This window comes from Magnolia sinica, chromosome 14 (assembly GCF_029962835.1).
Source record: "Magnolia sinica isolate HGM2019 chromosome 14, MsV1, whole genome shotgun sequence".
NCBI lineage: Eukaryota > Viridiplantae > Streptophyta > Magnoliopsida > Magnoliales > Magnoliaceae > Magnolia > Magnolia sinica.
This window is the reverse complement of record NC_080586.1, coordinates 28,959,215-28,977,830: the sequence shown is the minus strand read 5'-3', so window position 1 is coordinate 28,977,830 and position 18,616 is coordinate 28,959,215. Positions and strand designations below refer to the sequence as shown.

The window sequence follows — 18,616 nt, the reverse complement described above, 5'->3', positions numbered from 1 at the left end:
ATTCTTCCCTAGCTTACCAATGTCTTCTATACACTAATCTTTAAAGAAAACAACATCTCTACTCCTGTCGAGCTTCTTCTCGGTCTGATCCCACAATCTGTAACTGAACTTTTTATCACCGTACCCCAATAACACACACTACCTGATCTTCATATCGAGCTTGGACCTCTCGTCCTTTGGTACGTGAATAGATGCCCTGCATCCAAACACCCTGAGATAACAATACGATGGATCCTGTCCAGTCCATACCTTCTCAAGTACTTCTCCATTCAACGTGGCTAATGGAGACCTGTTTATCAAATACACTGCCATGTGCATTGCTTCTCCCTAGAACGTCTTGGGCAACTTCACATGGGATAACATGCATCTGATTCTCTCTATAATAGTGCAATTCATTCGCTCAGCCACACCATTATGCTGGGGGGTCTTAGGAACCGTCTGTTCATGTCGTATACCGAAGGACTTACAATACTCATGAAAGTCACCGATGTATTCACCACCATTATCAATGTGGATGCACTTCAATGATCTACTTATCTCTCTCTTGACTATAACATGAAACAATTTAAACACACTAAAGACCTCGTCGTTAAATTTCAACCTAAACCCTCCTAGATGCATCATCTATAAAAGTGACAAAATATAATGCCCCACCCAAGGTTTTTGTCCTCATAGGACCACAAACATCAAAGTAAACTAAATCAAATGCATGCACTTTATTAACATGAGAAGCAGTTTTAACAAATGAAACTCTATATTGTTTTCCTGATAAACAATCAATACAGGTTTTGAGAGGTATACCTGTCACATCTCGAAGGAGTTGCTTCCTCGCTAGTACCTGAAGCCCTTTTTCACTCATGTGGCCTAGACGCTTGTGTCACATGTCAATAGTTGAATCTTCCACCGCGTTCAACCCACCCTTGCATACACCGACACTTGCCTTGTAAAGGGTACAACACTTCTTTCCTCTGGCTGCGACCAACGAACCCTTGATGAGCTTCCAGTGCCCACCAGCAAACCAGCTTTCATAGCCATCATCATCCAACCTTCCCATCGACATCAAGTTGAGGCGAAGGTCTGGAATGTGCCTCACAGCCCTAAGAACCAATGTACAGCCCACATTAGTTTTCACACAAATATCACCGACCCCTACGATCTTTGATACACCAGAATTTTTCATCTTTATGGTCCCAAAGTCACCTAACTTGTAGCTTATGAAGAAGTCCCTATGTGGAATCGCATGAAAAGAGGCTCCCAAGTCTATCACCCAGTCGGTGTACTGACTCGTAGCCATGAGATAAACATCATGATCTATTGAAAGAATAACTATAACATCGCCATCTAAAGTGACCATAGTAGAATCTGATTCATCTTCCTTCTCCTTTCCTTCTCCTTTTTTGTCGTTCTTATTCTTACAACATTCATGCTTATAGAGGCCCTTCTTGCCATAATTCCAATATTCAACATCCTTCCTGGTACTCGACTTGCCTCTTAATTTGGAGAATACAAATCCTTACAATAAACCAAGTGCACCATCTTAGCCTTCCATATAGTCCAGTTAGAACCATTGAGGCTAATCATCCTTGATGAGCCACCTTCCATAATTCAAAACCGATCCCACTCCATTCAATGAACTTAGCTTTGATACCACTTTGTTGGGGGCCTTGCACAAAACCTTAGGATCTAGCCTCCCAAAACAAACCAGAATTATAGGATAGTAAAGCAATGAAATAAATCAAAGCATAAACCACACCACACAAGAGATTTTTCCGTGAAAAACCCTCAAAGAGGTAAAAACTACGAAACCTTGTCCAGATCAACAATCCACTATGAAGTAGAACATTATAACCTTCTTCACTCACACAGGAGTAGATAAACAATAAGAGAATAAAATAAAAACAGAGAGATCTCACCGATCACAAAGAAGTAGAAGAGCTAAAATGTCGAGTGCACAGTAGATCACCTCTACGAGCATAACCTCCCTTACACAAACTTCCTCTCTCTTTCTCTCTCTCTCTCTCACACCTTTGATAGCCCTAAACCCTTTAGCAAACCCTTACAAAGCTTTAGAAAACCTTCTTGCATTACCTAGAAAGGCCTTAGGCACCTTTATTTATAGTTTAGGAAACTCGCTTTTGTACCTCTCGCGAAACTAGCTCAAATTTCCGCAGTCTGCACAAGATCCAGACTGAAATCTGTGTAACCTCGACTGATCGAGCAGAGTCCACGACCGGTCGAGCACCTCCCTCGACCGATTAAGTGAGGCTCACGACCGGTTGAGCCTGGGAGGAAATCCCATCACAATACACCTCAGGATGTGTGCTCACTCTGATTTCTCCATCAAACCAGTTCAAAATGGCATGTGTGCTCAATGTGCAATAGCCGAATTGAACTCATTATTTATTTGAGCTAGTGCTTACTCTGCTCTAGCATAAGCTTTATAGAGAGAAAAAAAAGTATCAGTCAAATAGTCGAGCATATTGTGGGCATGGAATTTACATAAAATGCAGACATTTGATTACTAAATGCATAGATAAAGAGCTTTGACAAAAGCTTCAATGTCCTCTACATCCAGCCTCACCTAAATGCTAAAGGTGTTTCACCTTTTCTAAAAGTGACTCTCTGTTTTGGTGTCCACTGTGCAGCTATAATGCAAATTGCTACCATTAGTAGCAATGAGGTCGTTTACTCTTTAAACCCAACTCCAATTTTAAAAGAAAACACTTTGACTCAGTGATCAGTTAACTCAGTGAGTCATGGTGCTATGATGGCAATGGTGTAACAATGTAAAGGGTCTGAGATCGATCTGACTCAAATGAATGTTCCTTACCTTGGAGATTGCAGAAATCTCGATTTTGGTATCTCGATGTTAGATGTTGAAATCTCTACCTATCAACTATCTTCTTTTAGGGAATCGAATCGAATGCAAATCAAATCGTCATGGAAAAGCTCAGAATGTTGAAATCGTAGAGTAATGAGTAGTTTTCAGCTCGAGAAAAGCAATAAAACCCTAAAATTTTCAGGGAAAAGGAGAATGAAAGAATAGGAGTTTGTTTCCGGGGAGGTGATTCAATAGATTTCACAATCCGAATAGTAAAAGAAAATTTGGGAAAATCTATGTTGTAAAAGGAAATACGAGATCGGGAGAGGAAGAGGGAGATTGGGAGAGGAAGAGAGAGAGAGAGAGAGAGAGAGAGAGAGAGGGAGGGAGGTCGTGTGAAAATGTGAATGAGGGTTTCAACCCAAAAAAAGGACAAATCAATTTGGTAATCTGTGGCAAATAAAAACCACCATACATCTAGGGCTGTGTGGGGTCTAGTGAGGTCTCCAAAACAAATCCAATCCGTCCATCTGTTTTAAAATATAACAATAGAACATAATCCTAAAAATTAGGAATATCTAAAACACAAGTGGGACACACCCAAAAAATATCAGAAATAGCAACGTTACGAGTACAAATTTGAACACGGTTTATAACTGTTTCAAATTAGACATGGCTTTGAGCCGTTTTCAAACCAAAATCCCAATCGTTCCTATCCAAAGATTTTGGTGTAGTGACTTGCAGGTGTAAAAAGGTCGAGAAACTGGGGACTTCATTCATTCACATTATCCGCAAGTGGAAGGACATTTACACACCAGTGTAAGAAAAGTCCTTGCACTAAATAAAAAGAATTTATTGGAAGGATTAACCTCTATCCTTCTAAAATTGCTTGATGATTGTTGCAAATGTTGGTGGTTGAGATGAAGGCCTAATGTCATACCCGTACTATCCTAAATACACGTTAATCCAACATGGGACTTCATTAACACGTGTGGCTTTATTTGATTGAACTGCGAAAACACCGAAAGGTTTAGATCTGCAATATACCGTTTACTGTGGCGTACTTGAGTCTTAAATCGACCTTATTTCTGGCAGAAACCCCTCACATGGGCTATTTCAAACGATGACCGAGCAGATCCAACATGCACATCACTATGTCTTGACCAGTTTATTTTATTTTTTTTTATGGCAATGCCGTAGGAATTTCGCCTATGCAAGAGTTCTCCTAAGATAAAAAGTGCACTTTCATGGAATATGATGTTTGTACACATTGACACAGAAATGTACCTGTGTCATACATTTACAATAAATTTGACTGTCTAAGTTATAGGCCCATTATGGATGGTTCATAAACCAGAAAATATAGCATTGGATGGTGGACATCCACTGAACGGTTGAAACAAAAACAGTCAATGGTTCACATCCAAGAAGATCAAATCCGCATTAATTAGAATACTATAATTAATTTGATTGAAATCTATGCTGCATATCTAGTGGACCTGACTATTTGACGGTTTATTTTAAGGATCATGCATGCCACATGTACAATGTCAAACAGCATGCGTACGGATCTTACGCTGCAAATATAAAATAATATAAAGTTTTTTCCTACTGTATGACCCACTTATGGCCCACGTTCCTTTCTAAGCCCACTTATTCTTACCTTCCAAGAATAAGCCCCCTGTTGTACGAACAACTTTTCATAGGTCGAAAATGCCCCTCAGTATGCCAAAATCACAGATTTGCGACGGACCAAATCCGTCGTAAAACCAAATAAACAACAGATTTCGTCCGTCGCTTGGTCCGTCGCTGTTTACTAGGTCATTTTTTTTATCCGCCGTTTAATCTGCGACAGGTCAGGTCTGTCGCAGCTTACCGACAAATAAGATCCTTCGCAAAAAATAAAAAATCTATCGCTGAAATTTGGAAAAAAACCACCTGAATTGTTCGTCATTTAAAATATTTGCGACGGATAAGGTCCGTCGCTAATATGAGGAGTGACGGACCTCAAATCCGTCGTCATTGTCAACTTGTTGAGAAATTAGCAACGGATTTGGTCTATCACTAAAATATCTATAAATTAACAAAATATATCGTCAAATTATTTATTTATTTATTTATTTTGAATCTTACGCCTGATAGTCATTCAAAAAATAATACACATGATTGTTTAATAAGAATCCTATTCACAAAATTGGTAACAACTCAATTTAATAAAGAGGAAATGGCTCAAGTGAAGCTAACCCAAACAACTAAAAGTCTAGGCCATCCTATTCATGAATACAATTACATGTGTATGCATAGTGGGTTTCTCACAAGTACACATGAAATAAAATTAAAAGATTGACAAAGAACAAAAATCATTTTAGCACCCTAACAAAACCATAGAGCTCACCTTTTTTAGCTTCTTATTTGAGGCTGAAATAGAGCGCCTACAAGAAAAATAGAGGGTCCTATCACTTATTGGGTAGATCCCATGTCTTCCACCAATGACAAGGCTAAAACTATAATTGACTACCAATCCAAAACTGTAACGCCCTGAAATTCGGGGGTCGAGCATAACTCAGCTCCCGAGTTCCAAAACATCACTTATGCAACATATAATGATGGATATATGATGTCTGTATTAGTGCAAAAAACATGGAATAGATTAAGCCAAAACACAGATATAATTCAGGGATAAGTGAATAAAGCAAGCGGAAGACTTATAGAAATATATGTATACAAGTGTGAATCCCTGAAGTATATACACAAACCAGGTCGTGATGAAAGTGTGGCTATCAAAATTACAGGTATCAAGTTACATCATTTAATTCCCAAAAATAATCCCAGAGTCCCGTGCATCAGAACAAGGCTCGGTAGAACCCGTCTGAAAACTGCATATAAGAGAAAGCAGCCTCATCATCATCCATCTCCCGCTCTGCCTCAGAAGTCGCAGCAACATCTGCAACATCGAGCGTAAGGCAGTCGGTGGGTGTTTAACACCGCCCTAGAACGTGGGAGTGAGTGATCAACTCAGTGGAACAATAAGGCAAAGGTTAACATGTTATCAGTTCAATCAAGCAGTAATTATAAAGCAGAATAATTAAATACGTCCTAAGTACTCTTGTTAATGCAAGGATGCGTGCAAAATGATGCGTGCCCTCACGCGTACACCCTCAACATCTTCATCTTACGTTACGCATGACACCACCTCAAAGTGCGCCACATCTACAAAGCACATGCGAATGCGGTGCATGGATATGATTACCAAGTTGTTATTAGTCCTTTTCATACAGCAGGATTGGGAAGCTAAAGTACCTTCCTCATATCACCATCCAAACAGTGATCCATTCTAGGGTCATCAGTCCTAGACATCTCATACGATCATATGGTTGTAGGTCGTTGCAAAGGGCTCGTCACCAATCAATGCACGCCTATCATACCTTCGTTACTACACTAAGGCTCGTCACCTCAATGCGGTATCCAGGTATGCTCGAGGTCACTACAAAGGGCTCGTCACCAATCAATGTAGGCCGACAGCACGAATATAGTATCCCATACCACCATAATCGGCTCACGAGTTTGGTTGCTCACTGGTCACTACGGGGAGGCTCGTCACCCCAGCGAAGGCCGACAGCTCGACCACGGTATCCCATACCACCATGTCCGGCTCATGAGTCTTTGCGGATCAAGGTACCATGGTTAATAGGATTTCATTGGTAAGTTCGGTATCCTAGATTCAAGCAGTAGCGTCCATACATAGTGAACATACATCGGACAATCGGGTTACTTGACGAACTCGACTAGCACGAGCGCACGTTGAGTTGAGCGACATAGAGTGCGCAAATACTCCGCGTGGCCAAACCACTGCCGACAACTCTAATATGACTCGGGTTCGTCTAATCACGTCCTTTGTGGCGAAAGCGATCTCAGCCACAACCTTAAGGCAGATTATCAATTTCCTGGACTATTCATAGTCCCAAACACATTACCCTACAATAGATATTCGTATTAAATGTAGAACAGTAATGGAACAACAACTTCACTCATGTGGTACACAAGCACTTGAAGAATATCAACTTAACATGAATGTAAGCATAAGTAAGACTTGAATTTAAATAACAAGGAATGTAACTAGCAAGAAGGAAATCATGCACACTAGTGGGAGAGTTGAGAATCGCTTCTCAACGCCCATACTAGACTGAAACATCACACTTTAGATCATTCAGGCATTTCTACAAACACTTAGAATACACAACCCAACATACATGACGTATGTTGAAATACATGCATTTGGACAATTCCTTTTACCAAGGAGTTGTCATACACACAACTAGCATTCATACATGACAAATAATCATGGCAAACACAAGTGCATATTTTATATGTATACGGTACTTTATACATACACACAGAATACACAAGTCTCAATATATCACATGCATATCAGGAACGCAACATAAACATAACATTTGGCATATGAAATCTCATCCATAACAAGAATAAACTATTAACTGGCATTGAAAGCCTTGAAAACCATAACCTATACATTTAAAGTCCGCACCTTAAGCCAGAAAAGAACACCGAACTGATTTCAGACGAGTTGTCTTCGTCAACGGCGATAAAATACCCTAAAGCAAGGATATAAATGAGATACAACAACACCAAGACTATTCTAAGCTCTACCACAGATTAGGGTTAGGTTAACTTACCCAAAGATGAACTCAGAATCGTCAGAATAACGATTCAAAGTGAAGGTTCAAAGATGAAGAAGAACCGGAAAGAATCTAAGATGATTCACCAACTTCTCTCTCACTTTCTCTCTCTTTTCCTTTCTCTTTCTTAGGTAGGGTTAGAGAAATTCGTATGGAAAAGAGAGCTAGGGTTTCAAGGACTATAAATAGGCCTAACTTTGATGAAAATAACCCCAGGGACAAGGTATACTTAGGGTATAACCAAAACCTGACTCTCGCGTTCCAACGAAGCACTTCTGGTGGGCCAAAAACCACGAAAGGTCGGACTTTAGGTCAGGCTGAGTTTTCGTACCGACCGGCTCTTTAGATCAGCCGTGGCGGACCACACTCAATTCAACGGTCACAGAATCTCGATCAGGTCCATAAGCACAAGGATAGCCACCTTCCCTGATCAGAGGGTGAAATTGGGTCAGAATCCAACGGTCAGATTGCTTAAAATTGTCACGCAAGCGACACGACTTAGATTTCATAAAAGCTTAATAAATTTCCAACCGTTCTCACACTCTTCACTCCAGACTCAAACAAATCGACCCAGAACATCTTCTGGACTTGATTTTTGAGGTGATGGTCAAGCCCAACATAGTGACCGCAACAGCCTAAGATTATTGCAATCGGACTTTCGACGCACGGTCCAGGTCCGATCCAAAACTTTCAAAAATTCTCCAGAACAACTGGATTTAGCGATGGATCCCAGATTTCAGAGTAACATAGTGCTAACTAATCTACAAGTTTAGAGTCATGCAGATCGAATTTAAAGTGATTGATGCGAATTTCACAAGCAATCGAGTATAGCGCTAATTACCCCAAAACAACTACTTAGGGAAAGATAAGCACAAAATTTTCCAGGGTCATTACAAAAACACCATCTAAGTAAACAATCAACTCACCCATTATCAGGAAAAAATGCTTGCGTTAGGTACAAGAGCTGATATAACCATAGATTTCTTTCTGCTGCAAGTAAAGACAACCAACACTGATCTGCTACAATAGAGAACTATCAATATCATCTCTATTTCTAGGGGGCAAGTACAAGTGGAATGAAACAATGGAACAACATGAAGCTGAAATTTAGGTAAATGCTAGGAGCAAACTTGGTTAGGCACCAAGTTCAATCACATGTGACTTTAATGTAATCTGTCCTGCATTGGTAGTCTTTGATACAAAGCAAATAAGACTCGAAGGGTTTTCATTTCCAACAACCTTTGTACAACATACAATAAATTAGAGGATGACAAGTCAAATAACAACAAAAAATTAAATGGCAACTAACCACTATATAAGAAATGGCAAGGCCAAGTTGGGAGTTTTAGTGAGTGTTAGGTTGTTGGTTTCTATATTTCTTGGCTTCAGTAATTTCCTGGTTACTACAAAGAAAACATGTTTGGTTTACACTTTTTTGTTGGTTTTTACATTCCCCAGGAATTCAATTCCCCAGATTTTACTCGAAAACTTGCCCCAACTTTTCCCAGATGTTTGAAACCATATAAGAGTTGGAAAGCATGCACATGCATCATGTAAACCACACTAGAAAAATGCTTATCTAGCAATCGTTTAGTTTCACCAAACAAAAGCACATCTGCTTGGGTGCAGTTTATGAAAATGGATGCATTTGGAAGAGCATACCCAAAAACTGTCAAGACTGCATGGTTATTTGGTGAGTTGAACTACCACCTTCAGCAATTTGCTGATGGAAACCTTTATGCATCAGATACTATCAGCTGCTGGGGCAATGAGTCCAAGCCATATATAGTAAGGACCCTCAATAAGGTTAGCAAACCTGAATGCATGAGAAATGAAAGAATAATCAAAAGATGGAAAGGGGAAAGTAAATAGAGACTTCATTTATTTGTATATTTATTTATTTTATCTATGAACCAAGGACCTATTTGGGTGCCACTCAAATAATAGACCTAGTTTCAATTCCTCCTGCCTAAAAGTTAACTAATTTTAGATTCGAGATAAGAACCAAGGGCCTATTTGGGTGCCACTCAAAATAAAGTTCATCTCATTTTAGTATGATCTCTAATCCATAATTACAATTAACTAAAATGAGATAAATTCATTTTTAAGTGGCACCTAAATAGGCTTTAACATTTAAATTGAAGTGTGATCCATTTAGAACTTACCCTCTAAGATCTTGTCAAGTTCTCTTGACCCTGAAGTTATCTGAATGGTTTTGAGCCTCTATGCATGGAGTTGGCTAGCACTGGTAAAACCCATGGGAACCAGCTCTGAGGCTGTCGATAGATCAAGTAAATCAGTCCATATATTTTGTTATTTATTTATAATGAGCAGTGTTGGTAAAGAAACTGAAAAGGAAATGAGTTTATATCAGTTTTATGTGAATTTTAAAGTTTTTAAAGTTTGACAAAGAGCATCATCATTAGCCCCATGCAGCTGGGCTAACATGCACAAGTTACCTGAATTGTTTGTGCATGAGGCTATGGTTATGCAGCAGCATCAACATCCCCAACAAATGGTCGAAGATTCTATATGAGGCGTTCTTCAAATGTAGATGTTGAAAAGGAAATTATCATGTTCTGATGTCCCAATCAATGAATAATTACTTACCCTGCTGATATAAGCAAACCAGCCAACTGCTTAGATCCTACACGTTCAAATGTCGTTCCTTATTCGAGGGCCTTCCTGATAACATCCAACCACCATTGTCCATTAGCACTCCCCTCAAGTCCTACCTACAATCAACAGAATAGTCAATATCTATAACTAATTATGAGTACAGATTACAAGTGAGATAAAGTTATGTTGCCCCTCCAATGCTCCAATACACATTGGGTAACACTTGTCATATTAGAAAATATTTTCAAGCTATGCCTAAAGTGAAATAAAATTATGTATAAAAAAATAAAAAAGAAAGATCAACCACAGATACAACACCAAGAACTTCCTGATGTAGATGTTTCGCGGTTACAAACATTGTAGCAGAAAGCAAAGATTGGGTCATCCTGCAAACATGGAAATGGTTGGAATAAGATATTTGCCAAGACATTAATTACATTGCAAACTAAAATACATAATGTGTCAATGCTCAGCTAGAACCTTGAAACATCAGTTTCATTCAACTTGTTGCCTCTTCTTGTAATGAACTCAATGACAACCTGAATTGCACCTTCTGCTGACTGCTTCACTTTATCACATGTAGCAGTAGTGCATCCATGCATGGTGATTACAAGCTACACAAAATTGATAAGAGATAGAGAGTTGAACTTCATGCAAATCAACGGAAACAAGAATAAAATAAAATAAGATAAAATGAAATAAATCCTTACCTCATCTTTGGTTAGTAAAATGCAAACAGAAGAAACAACCCTGTTGAAGACCTCCGACAGATCAATAGAAGCATCCTACAAAAGAAATTTTGAAAGATATTTTCGTGCATGATAATGTTTCTCTGCAACATTAGCAAAATAAGCTTATTCTACAACTAGGAAGATTCCTCAGTGACATTTGTAGAATAAGCATATTCAACAATATGTGTGGAGCCCTTCATGATCTGTGCAAGGTTCCACTGTCCATCATGTGTGCCCCCCTCATTTTCCTTTTCGAGGACAAAAATCAGGCTGACCCAAAACTCGGTATTGGACATGCAAAGAAACATAAAGTGCCCTACCACCTAATGCACATTGGGATAGAACTCAAGTGTCCCGCAATCTGATGCACATTGGGATAGAATTCGTCCATCCACCACAAAGCCAAAACACTCAAACATACCAATTCATAATATTTTTCTCAAAATTATACTGCTTAAATGTTAAATATCATGAAGTTTTTTTATGATAAAGATTTTGAAAGGAAAAAGACTTACCAAAAAAAATGAAGAAATTCTGATTCTTCTTTCCTACTCCCTCTAACTAACAACAGCTGAAAAAAAGAGGGAGTGCATATGGGTCCCACATGTAGATGTAAAATAAGCTTATTCTACAATAGTTGTAAAGGAACAAACCACAATGAAAAACAAAACTGAATCAATCAAAACACTGTCTTCAAAATACCTGCAACAAAAAAATGTTCACACATTCTTTTTTCTCCTTTCACAAGTAACAATTGTGCAGCAATCATACATGCAAGTGTAGAACAAATGTTGGAAATAATCTGATAAAAAACCTATTTTCCATGATTTTAATCTTACAGCAATGTACAACAAGGCTCCGGCTCCCATTTGAGTTAAAGAATTTGACCCGAGCTTTCGCCATAATGGGTGAGGTACTCACTTAAAACCAGGTGCATGCTTCCCATTTGAGTTAAAGAATTTGTCCCCATTTCAGCCATGTTCTTGGATAACCAAGCATGATAACTTGACCTTTCCACCAAGCATGATAACCAAATATCTAACCAAAAAAATACATACATGCATGTAGACAATAGTTGAACTTCAACAAGGCGTAGGTTATAGAATATTTCAACTTTGATTGGTTGATAGGAACCTTATCAATGATTACTTTCCTAAATGTTTCTTTGTTGGCCCCCAATTGAAAGATGTATGATTTTTCCCATCTGGGAGATTTTTGGTGCATGGAGTGTTCATACTTCGTACTGACATCTATACTATCAACAATTTGGATCATTGAGAAATAGGCCCTACTTGTACAAAACTAAAAACCTAAGCAGTACCAAACAGTCTTAATTTGTAACTGTAAAATACCTCTACTCAAAATACTCTCTACTAATTCAAATCATGGCAAAGTAAAGTAGATCCAAGGTAATAGAGAAGCAAACTAAAATCATATATTCACCTAATGATTCTTTGAGCATTATGAGCACACATGAAAGACATTTCTACACGTTTAATAGGCTATGTTAAATATTAGTTGTTTTCATGCCCAACAGTCACTATTGCCACAAACAAGTGTCCACAAACAAGCTCATTCACATGGCCGATTGCAGCTCATTTCAATGGTCGATCACAGCTCATTTTGGTTAAAACACCTGATATGTTATTGGATCAACAATAATTCTTTTTATCTTTTTTTTTAACGCACACACGCACGCACACACACCCCACACACTCATGCCTTGGTGGAATTTCACCACCTATGGGTACTCGAACCCTTGACCCGGTGTTGAAACTCCTGAGAGTATACCACCCGAGCAAGAGTAAGGACATTTGCTGCATATGTATCCCAATTTCTCGTAATCTTTCATTTGCTAAAACTCATTTTTTACATGCTTATTGATCTCTGAACTGACTAATAGATTTTTAATGATTTAAGTAGGACTGCACATTTAATCATCTAAAGTTCAGATCAACCATGCATTGTCGAAGTCGTTCAAATGTTGTCCACGATCATCAACAACAAAAGGTTTCTTCCTTCCATATCTGGCTTTCATCTTAAATTATAGCTGGTTTTAGGTCAAATGATCTACATGTTGTCATTTTAATTGGATTCTCCAAAACTCAGGCCCATAGCAAACAATGAAAATCCACTGGGACCTCTAAATTCACGTGGGCTGAATTGATTTTTATTTTTGGGGCATCCAAATTTCATGGTGGGGTAACTCTTTTTTGTGGCAGACAAACATCACGGTGGACCCCATGTCAGCCCTTGTAAAATAAGCTTTTTCCACAAGGACTTGCAGAGGAGCAAGCCCATGAGATTTCAATGGTATTTTCCAAATTCTTTATTCATTTTCTAGTGGCCATTTGGGTAGACACCAAAAATCATCAGTTCATTACATTCTAGTTGATTGTAATTTTGCATGTGTTGGCTATCATGATAATTGGTATTCCATACCAAAAAGAAATATGATCTCTAGTGGCAAATTTATATTACCATCTAATTCATTCAAAGGAGTCGCACCAAGATGAACCTAGTATTATCTACTATTGAACCTAGTATGTAATGACCCAGAAAATTTGGTGCAAAGACTCGAGTACCACCTCGAATTCCTTAGAAGTTATGTGTGGGTTAATTAGCGTTAAACTCAATTGCTTGTGAAATTAGTGTCAATCACTTTAAATTTGATCTGCAGGACCCAAAACCTATAGAATCATTAACGCTATGTTACCCTGAAATCTTGGATTCAACGCTAAATCCAGTTGCTCTCGAGAGTACTTGGAAACTTTGTATCAGACCTGGACCACGCGTCGAAAGTCCGATAGCGTCGATCTTAGATAATTTTGGTAATCTTATTGGGCTTGACCATCTCCTCAAAAATCAAGACCAGATGATGTCCTGGGACGATTTGCTTGAGTTCGGAGTAAAGAGTGTGAGAAAGCTGAGAAATTAAATATGTATTTATGAAATCTGAGTCGTGTCGCTTGCGCGCCGATTCTAAGCTTTCTGACTGTTGGATTCTAACCCAATTTCACCCTCGGATCAGGGAAGATGGCCCTGGCATGTCATAGTGCCGGTGTACCGGATCGAGTTTCAGTGACCATTGAATTGAGAGTGGTCCGCCATGGCTGATCTGTAAATCCGATCGGTACGAAAACTCAGCCTCACCTAGATCCATGGTCAATGAGCTTAAGTTCGACCGCACATAGAGAAAGGACCACCAAAAGTGTTCTGTTGGACCAATATAGGCCTGATTTGGTTATAACCTACGTATACCTTGGCCCTGGGGCTATTTTCATCTATTTTAGGCCTATATAAAGACCTTAAAACCCTCACTCTCAATTCCATACGAATTTTCTAACCCTAGCTAAAAGAGAGAGACGAAAAGAGAGAGAAAGTGAGAGAGAAGTTGGTGAATCATCTTGAGATTCTTTCTTGTTACTCTGTATCCCTAAACCATCACTTTTGAATCATTATTCCGGCGATTCTAAGTTCATTCTTGGGTAAGTTAATCAAACCCTAGTCTGTTTTAGAGCTTAGACTTGTCTAAGTGTTGATGTAGCTCATTTCTTTTCATACCTTAGGTTATTTAGTCGCTGTTGACGAAGACTTATCGTCTGAATCAGATCTGTGCGCATTTTCTAGTTTAAGGTGCGGACTATATTCGTATGGGTTATGGTTTTCAAGGCTTTCAATGTTGGGTAATGGTTTATTATTGTTGTGGATGCAATTTCACATGCCAACTGTGATGTTTATTTTGCGTTCTTGATATATATGAGTTATATTAAGATTTGTGTATTCTATGTATATGTAGGAAGTATCGTATACGTATAAAATATGAACATGTGTTTGCCATGATTAATTGTCGTGTACTTGTGCTAGTTGTGTGTGTGTTAACTCCTTGGCGAAAGGAATTGTCCAAATGTGTGTTATCACCAACATACGTCATGTATGTTAAACTATGTAGTCTAAGTGTTTGTAGAAATGTCTGAATGGTTAAGTGTGTAATATATTAACCTATTATGAGTGTTGAGAAGAGATTCTCAACTATCCTATTAGTGTGTATGATTCCCTACATACAATTTACATTCTTCGTTGTTTAACTTCAAGCACTACTTATGTGTAATTCATGTTAAGTTGATATTCTTCAAATGCTCACATACTGTATGATTAGCATAGTTGTTCCATTACTGTTCTAAATTGTTAATATGAATATCTGCTATGATTGAAGATGTTTGGGACTATGAAATAGTCCAGGGAATCGGTAACAAATCCTGAGTTCGTGGCCGAGGTTGTTTTCACCACATAGGACGTGTTTGACGAACCCGAGTCGTATTAGGGTTGTCGGTAGTGGTTTGGCTACACAGAGTGTTTGTGCACTCTATGTTGTTCAACTCAAACGTGCGCTCGTGCTAGTCGAGTTCATCAATTAACCCGATTGTCCCGGTGGATGTACACCATGTATGAATGCTATTGCTTGAATCTAGGATACCAAACTTACCAATGTAATTTCGTTAACCATTGTACCTTAATCCGCTAAGACTCATGAGCCGGACATGTTGGTATCGGACACTGTGGTCGAGCAGTCGGCCTACGCTGGGGTGACGAGCCTCCCCGTAGTGACCAGGGAGCACACCAGACTCGTGAGCCGATTATGGTGGTATGGGACGCTATATTTGTGCTGTCGGCCTACATTGATTGGTGACGAGCCTTTTGTGGTGACCTCGAGCATACCTTGCTACTGCATTGAGGCGATGAGCCTTAGGGTAGTAACTAAGGTATGATAGGTATGCATTGATTGGTGATGAGCCCTTTGCAGTGACTTAAAACCATATGATCATATAAGATTGTCTATGACTGACGACCCTAGAATGGATTACTGTTTAAAAAGTGATATGAGGAAGGTACCTTAGCTTCCTAATCCTATTGTATGAAAAGGACTAATAACAACTTGGTAATCATGTTCATGCACCGCATTGTATGTGCGTTGGAGTTGTTAGCACTGCGGGAGGTTGCCATGCGTACCATAAGATGAAGACGTTAAGGGAGTGCAGGCGAGAGCATGCATCATTTCTACATACATCCTTGCATTAACAAGAGTAATTAGGATGTGTTTGATTGTATTGCCTTATCATTACTGCTTGATTGATTTGATAACATGTTAACTTTTACTATATAGTTCTACTGAGTTGATCACTCACTCCCACAATCTGGGACAGTGTTTCAACACCAACCAGACTCTGTCTTAGATGCAGATGATGACACGACCCCTAAGGCAGAGCAGGAGTATAAGGATGATGAGGACGCATTTTCTTTTATGCAGTTCTCAGGCGGGTTCATGTGAGACATGTCCTGATATGCAGGGATTCTGGGTTTTTTTTGTAATTATAATAGATGATGTCATTTTGATACATATATTTTGAAAACAATACTTGTAATTATGACCTGACAGAGTATACGTATTTCAGGGACTTGCACATGTACACATATGTTTCTTTAAGTCTTCCGCTTGCGTCTTTCACTTATCCCTGCATTATGTTTGCAGTTTGGCTTAATCTGTTTCATGTTTTATGCACTCATACAGACAACATATATCCATCATTAAATATATTGCATAAGTGATGTTGTGAAACTCAGGAGCTGAGTTATGCTCGACCCCCGAATTTTAGGGCATTACAAGTTGGTATTAGAGCATGATTTGGTTTAAACCGGACCTGGGTTATGGTCACACAATGCACGCTATCGCCACCTTAGTGTAGGAGGGTGCGAGCTTATTTTAAAATTTGTGTATGTTTTCCTGTTGCTCCTATCGGCGAAAGTTTACTCAAAATGATCGCCGAGATCGAGTCTTTACACACTCCTGATCACACACAGTGACCCAAAATCTCTTTTAGACCGTCCATTGATGAGTTTAGATGGTGTATCATCCCATCCCAGCCATTAAAATGTCTGTAAACTCAAATCTGTATCAGATTCTATTCCTAGTGGCCCGATAAGCGTCGAATCGGACTAAGGGCCCAATCGGGGCAATTCCAAGGGGACTCAGGGGGGACCCAGGGGGGACCCACATCATTTTGAAGCATAGAGGCCAGGAGGACCTTGCCCAAATGGCGAGTCATCGCCAGAATGTCCAGAGACCGGCGATGTCCTTGCCCGTTCGACGAGCCCTCGCCGTCCAGTGGGCTAGCTCGGGCCGACGCATGTGGGGTCTAGTGTGGCCCACTTATCCAGGGTTGCACGATTTTAAGGCTTCCTAAACCCTCATTCCTTCATAAACCCACCCTCCAAGCTTCCCTTTTCTTGAAATTTTTCTCAAAACCCCACAAAATGCCCTCCCCAAACCCTTTCTTCTTCCATTTTCGTGCATACCCATCCTAACCATCTCATAATCCATCTCCATTACTGTTTTCTCTCTCTTTCCTTTCCATTTGAGCACCCAAATCCTTCCTTTGGGTCTTAAATTCGTGGAGGCCTCATTATTTTTCCTATTTCCCTCTTTTCTCTCCTTTTCCATGGCCCTATTTGAGTTTGTTACGGCCATATTTTCCATCTCCACCATTCTCTCTTTTATGGGGAAGAAGAGAGCGCCCGTTGATGAAGCCAGGCCTAGCCGCCCAACCCGTGCATGGAGGCCGAGAGGTGCCGCCGCGAGCACGACCGCCACCCGAGAGTTTCAGACGAAGCGGGACCTTGATCCTCAAGCTCCCGTTGGAAGAACTCTATTGGCGGAGCTATCTCATGGAGTTTATGAAGGTCGTAGGGTCCTTTTTGAAGCTCATGTAGATCTACAGCTATTTGGTGAATTTCTCTTTTTTGTGCCCCATATTTGAGGGCGAATACCGCGCCAATGTGGGTACTGTCCAAGCTTTCTATGCCCACATTCGAGAACCTTCGCTAGAGCCTTTGTAGTTCAAGATCCCTTGCAGAAGAGATCGGGAGGCCACGATCAATGTCGATTTGATATCCCAACTCCTGAACGTGCCGCTTGGCGAGGTTCATGCGAGTGAGAAGAATTTGAGTAGTGCGCGCAAGAGGGATCGCCACACGCGGTTCCTGTGTGGTCGTCTGGTTGAATGGCAGCCGAACAGAAGCCTTTTAGCTACCAACATGACGGACGACTTCCGCTTGCTTCATCATATGTGCACATTTAATGTTTATCCAAGGTGGAGCAACCGCAACGAGTGTACGCGCCTGATGATAGATTTCCTATATCAGGTAGGGTAAGGAGAGAAGCTATGTGTGCCAACGTACATCTTGCGTCAGATTGTCCTTATCGCTCATTCGAATAGGAGGACCGAATCGCTCCCATTTGGCTGACTCATCTGTAAGCTTGCACATGAGTTTGGCTACAGGCTTGGGATGAAAAAGCTGGTACCTGTTCGTTACGTTAATGAGATGACCCTTAATCAGATGGACATTAGGCCTCGTCGATGACAAGCCTCACTTAAAGAAAGTGAGGATGAGACTAAGAGCGATGAGGAAGAGAGTTATGGCGAAGGTGAAGCTGAGATAGAAGAAGGAGAAGAAGCACAAGATGAGGAAGAAGTGGAGGCCCAGGACACGAGTGAGAGTTCTCCTCCTGTGGCACCAAAGCAGGGCACAGATCAGGCCACCAAGGATGCCCGTATAGCTCGGCTTGAGGAGGGTCCAGCTATTCTACGCCAGGATATTATGGATCTTCGAGGCCTCGTGAAGCATAAGTTCAAGAAGATGTCTCGAACTCTGAAGTCTATCCTGTGTTGTCTGAAGGATAAGGGTGCCCC

The 18,616-nt window shown here is 40.1% G+C and overlaps 1 long non-coding RNA gene across 1 annotated transcript; it reads right to left on the bottom strand.

Moving 5' to 3' along the window:
- Nucleotides 1-9,686: 9,686 nt before the first annotated feature.
- Nucleotides 9,687-10,995, bottom strand: LOC131225531 (uncharacterized). The gene is made up of 4 exons (XR_009161392.1): nucleotides 10,848-10,995; nucleotides 10,618-10,751; nucleotides 10,129-10,253; nucleotides 9,687-9,794 (listed from the first exon to the last, which is right to left on the bottom strand). It is a non-coding gene; the product is annotated as an uncharacterized LOC131225531 (long non-coding RNA).
- Between the last annotated feature and the right edge of the window lie 7,621 nt (nucleotides 10,996-18,616).